Genomic DNA, 6,008 nt, shown 5'->3' on the forward strand with positions numbered 1-6,008 from the left:
CCCCGAGGAAGAAGAGGCCGGGGGGGGTTACAACCCGAAGCCGAAGCGTCCCCTGCGTGACAGCAACGGCGCCATCACTTACAACGACACAGATCGGGCCGAAATATTCGCCGAACACCTCCAGCGTCAGTTTTCACCGAACCCCGCGACGTCCCCTACGCGCGTGGCAGAGGTGGTGAACGCTGTCGAGGCGTGGCTGACGTGCCCGATCCCTACCGATGAAGACCTGATCTTCTTCTCGCCGTCACAAGTGCGGAAGAGGATCTCTCGACTGCGACCCAGGAAGGCGCCGGGACCGGACGGCATCACCCACGAGGCGCTGCGCCATCTGCCCATGAGGTGGATAGTCGCGCTGTCGCGCCTCTTCACGGGTATCCTCCGGTACACGCCCTAAATCATGGAAAGAGGGCAAGGTGATCTTAATATCGAAGCCCGGGAAGGACTCTACCCGACCCGAGAGCTATCGACCCATCACCTTGCTCTCGACGCAGTCGAAAGTGTTCGAGTGGCTGTTGCTGCAGAGGATCGAACAGTACCTGCAGCCGAGGCCCGAACAGTTCGGCTTCCGCGGCGAGCACAGCACGACGCTGCAGCTGACGAAGGTGCTCTTCACTGCAGCCTCGGCCCTCAACAAAAAGGAGGGGGCCGCCGCCGTTATGCTGGACATGGCGAAGGCCTTTGACCGTGTCTGGCACGACGGCCTCGTGCTGAAGCTCATCGAGTCTCCACTGCCCCGCCGAATGGTCGCCGTGCTCCGCGCCTTTCTCACCGAGCGCACGTTCTTCGTTGCGACGGGAGAGGCTGCGTCGAGACCGCGACCCATCACGGCGGGCGTCCCGCAAGGCAGCGTGCTATCGCCCTTGCTCTACACCACGTACACCGACGACGTTCCGTGCCCCGAGGGGTGCACACTCGCCCTCTACGCCGACGATACGGCGTACGTGGCGTCATCGCTGAGGGCCTCGCACGCTGCTCAAAAACTCCAACGCGCTCTGGACCTGCTGCCAGAGTGGCTGGACAAGTGGAGACTCGCCGCCAACCCGGACAAGACACAGGCCATTGTCTTTGGCCGGGGTTGGTTGCCACCACCCCTACGCTTCCTGGATCGAGACGTGCCGTGGAAGACGCCGGTCACCTATCTAGGGGTCACCATAGACCGGGGTCTGACCATGACGCACCACATCTCCAGGGCTGTAGGGAGAGCCAAGTGGGCGGCGCATACGCTTCGCCCACTGATCACAGGCAACCTACCTCTCCGCACCAAGCTCGCGCTACTAACGCGCTAATTGTATGTGCGCCCTCACCTCACGTACGCGGCACCGGCGTGGTTCTCCTATGCTAAGGAGACCAACCGCCGAAGACTGCGCACCGTACAAAACACCGTCTTACGGTGCGCTGTACATGCACCACGCTACGTGAGGAACGCCACCATAGCGCGAGACTTGCGGATGGAGTCGATCGACGAGTTCGTCGCACGGCTCGCGATGAGGATGTTTGATCGAGCGGACGCCTCTCAACATCCTCACCTCCAAAACATCGCGCCGTGGCACTCCAGGCCGCCCGACCAATACAAGTACCCGCGTGAGCTCTTCTCCGCGGGTCCCGACGACACCAGGGCAGCAAACGCGGCTTCGACCGCTGGTCGCCTCGCTGGGCCTCCCCCGGGTCAACCGGGGGTCTCACCCGGCGGTGCTTGACCGCGAGCCGCGCAAGCTGCTCGATACCATCACTCATCATCACGACACCAGGGCCAAGTCGAGACCACTCCTTGGCCCCCTCCTCATCATCATCACCACCGGACTTGACACTCCGGACACGACCCCATCGGCTGCGCGCAGCGGGTAGAGACTGAGTCTCCCCGCGCGCCTGCAGCCCTCACCAAGGGCTATATGCCCGCCCCCGTACCGCCCTGTATCAGCAGGGCGCGAACATATACACCACCTGAAGGGGGCATACGCCCCGAACAGGACAAAACACCCCCCTCGCGAGGGAGGGTGCAGCAATAACTACGACCATTGGGGCCTAAGGACCGACCAGTCAGTCACCAGTCAGTCAGTCAGTAGCCTGGTCTAGGATCCGTTTAGGTTGGAGCAACAGTTAGAGTTGAGCGTACACTTTATTATTCTGCTTATTGTAGTGAACTTCAATAGTGAAAATTGTTTTGTTCGATCCACTCTCCTTAAAAATTAGGGCATGTCCTGGACATATTGACGATAAGCACGAGCTTCAGGTCTTGTTTTATAATACGCGATAGAGTCCTAGCTTGAATCTAGATTTCTCACGATAAGATTTGATTTTTTGCTACCTTATAGGGTTTCGATGAATTCTCGCTTAAACAGCATTAACAGCCTTTGTAGTACTTACAGCGATGCGGCCGCCTCGATTTTTTCTCGTCTTTGACTGACGAAGTGTTGTTGTATCTGTTGATAGTTCAATATACGGCCCATACGACGGCTCCATACCCACTTTACTACATACGTGTTCCAAATTCAAAATAATTAAAAAGTTGAAAAAAAACGAGTTAGATAACAGTATTTATGGCCAGACTAGTTCGATTTTAAATTTGCATAAAATACTTATTTTACAATTAAAATAAAACAAACAAAATTGTTGGACGAGTTTAAAACTATATTAATTAAATTACGTTAAATGTACTTTACGTGATCTGTTCGGAATTATTTTAATACTAAATATAATATATGCCGCAGAGCACCTGCCTCGCGAAACAGAATTTAAGAAAATCCAAAGATATCTTTAAAATATTCTTAAGGCGTATAAAACCCTTTTCAAACCGAAAGTTACCCAGTAATAATACATTCTGGGAGCAACTCATTTCCCGCACGTCTGAAATCCCTTACAATGACTTCAGCCTCAAAAAAGGCCAATTTGTGATAAATTGAACTTTGAATAAATTTATATGAACGTGATTCTGGCGACGTTTGATTAGCGATTCGTAGACGTAATGCATAAAATGATCAGGTAGTAAATTGAATTAAGGTGCGGTGTATGTAGGTACGGTTTTTTTGTTTATACCGTTTTATGGCTCACGTGCAAACGGTACGCAGGAAAAGGGCTGTCATCGCAGCCCATAGACACACATTGTAGTATACCCACCATAGACACCCAGCGTTACCGGGTGTTTATTATTTAGTTGATTTACAAGTCACCAACAGCCCTCGGTGTAGAGTTTTGCTGAATCTGCCATTAAATAAATCCTATGGGAAGTTAAAATAGGTATCTTACTGCAATATGCTATGAAACTTTTTTTTTAAATGATTTAATTGTGAAGTATTCAGGTATAAAACTTTTCTCCTGACTTCGTTGTTTTCTTATAATTATAAATAAATAGTTTTGAAACTAAAAAAAGTACTTTGTCACAAGCGTTAAGAAAAGGAAACTTGAATATTTGAGACACAAGAAAATACGAGCTTCTTCAACTAATTACACAGGAGACATGGCCTCAGACGCACCTCGTGGTTGAAGAATCTTACACAATCAAAACACTAAGGCATTGTTCTGCAAGCGCGGCAATCAAAACATTTGTCTTTGATAGTATTCAACTTATCGTAAAGAATGTGAAATGATTACAAACATCCCTTAATAATAACTTTTTAACCTTTATACACGTAAAAGTAAAACTGCTTGCTAGGGCCTATTATAATATAATTTAATATTAATAAACGATCCTAGTGCTTGGATATGAATTGCTCCAGTATAAAGAGGTAATGCGACTGAATCTCTCGGCTGCATTTCCAGACTCTCGGGCGATCGTCAACATCCACGACTGTTTTAATGAAAAGTGGGAGCAAACCGTGATCAAATGGTATCAAATTATTTGAGTATAATTATTATTATTTTCGTATGTAGCCTATAGTATATATTATTAGATCGTCATGCTCCCTTAAAGTCAATGCTTGTGGCGGCGTCCATTCGTCGGTTTGTCTCTCTCCCTAAAATATTGCGAGGGGGCCGATAGCTGGCCATACGTGATACTCGTGAACGGGTGCTACTTGTGATGACTGGTCGTACTTGAATTCGTGTATGCAGTGATGTTACTTATTTCGACTATGGTATGTATTTGGGTGTTGTTCCCACGAGAATGTAAGTGGGTGCTCCAATGTCTCCTGCTGATAGAGGATCTTTGACAATCTGATACAAGTCTTTGTTTTTAATTTATTTATTACTTAAGATGTCACGTGGAACATGGTGTAATATTTGCAGCTCCTTACAAAAGTTGGGTAAAAAAACTTGGCGATTAATAAAATTAATTTTAATTTAAATAAATTAGTTTGTTATAATATGTAAGACACGTTCACAACATTTCTCTCACTGTGTGTAACAATTATTATTGTCCCACGGACAGGGAAAATCACTTAACATCAGATGAACCTCCTGTCCGTTTGCCGCTCGATTTATAAAAGAAGTAAAAATTAAATATTGTAGAACAATCGACCTGTATTAAATATATTCCTAGTTTAATTTCGACAGTTTGTTCTTTTATTTTACAGGAATAACTTGGCTTAGGCTGTAATCAGTCTTGCTTTTGGATGTCGAGAAATAATTTGTCGGTTTTTGTTTGCTACCCATAAATGTATTTTTAAAAAAGTGTGCTTGTGTGCTGTAAAAAAAAGTTTCTGCTATTTTTATATTTAGACCAACAAATTATAGTTTATTGGATTCGAATATTAATTGATGTTACACAGAATGAATAATTGAAAGACAATGGTGACATATGTTTATATAAATTTTCTGTAATATAACAGAATCTGATGACTTTATATTGTTTCTGCACCTATATGGTAGACTTTGTACCTCTAGTTAATCGATACACATTTTTATTCTACATACATAAAAGCCTTCTGTATACTTATCAAATATAGTAATCTTGAAAGTGGAACCCACCCTCGATTTTAACAAATTGAAACCCAAAAGAAGTCAATAGGCTCAAAATATTGATTTCATATCCATATATTAAATAAGCACGTTAATACTAACTCGTTTTGATAAAAGCATTAAAATGAAAGCTGTATATAATCCACTTAAGAAGTTAAAAATTCAATTTCAAGTTAACTTTTAAATCGCTTTAGATATTAATTTTTCAAAAACTTGCAAGTCACACGAACTTAGTCAATATTATGCAAATCAAGTAAGTTTTTTCAGACTAATTGCTCAGAACTCTCTCGTTGCTTTAGAAAGATTATCAAACACAAGTTGGACTTTAATATTTACAAATACAATTTGTTTGTTTTTAAATATTTGAAGTTTAAAATCGGCGCTGAGACAACCTTTATAACAGACCTTTATTAGTTATAGAAAACTTAAAGCGTTTTTCCTTAATTAAAAACGGTACTTCAGTTTAGATATTAACATTAGTCACTTGTATGTAGCTGATAGTTTTAGGTGGATAAAAGGCGGCGTATCTGGGCGACGTATTACGCCATGACCGCTACCACGTCATTTAATTTACAATAATGGTGAAAATCCAGGGCAAACGGCTTGTTGGTAGAAGGAAAAAATCATGGCTTTGTAACGCTAGGAAGTCGACGGATATTGCGGCTGCAAAAGAGTTATTGCATAACAACCAACCAGCAGTAATGGAGAACAACAAGATAAATTAATCAAAGTAATCATTTAATGATTTAAATCGTCGTTAAATCCGTCTAAATATAATTGGTCTAATATTCTTCAATGAAATATTTTAATTTCAATATTATTTTTTTATAATACTTACACAGATGATCAGAAGATAAAGTGTATACTATGTAAACATATGTAAATAAATAGAGTGCTTGGCGAATTAATACAAAACGAATTATTGCGTAGAACGAAATGGTGCACTTAATTGAGTTCGTGTAGAAACTCATATAAAAGTTAAATCTTTAAATTCTTAGGGATAAATATTTAATTACAATATTAATACGTCTTGGTACATAATTAAATTGTATTTTAGATTTGTACAGAATGTCGATTTCTGAACTACAAACCGCATGACTTTGACTGCTGACATT

Source organism: Pieris brassicae, chromosome 10 (assembly GCF_905147105.1).
Source record: "Pieris brassicae chromosome 10, ilPieBrab1.1, whole genome shotgun sequence".
NCBI classification, from domain to species: domain Eukaryota; kingdom Metazoa; phylum Arthropoda; class Insecta; order Lepidoptera; family Pieridae; genus Pieris; species Pieris brassicae.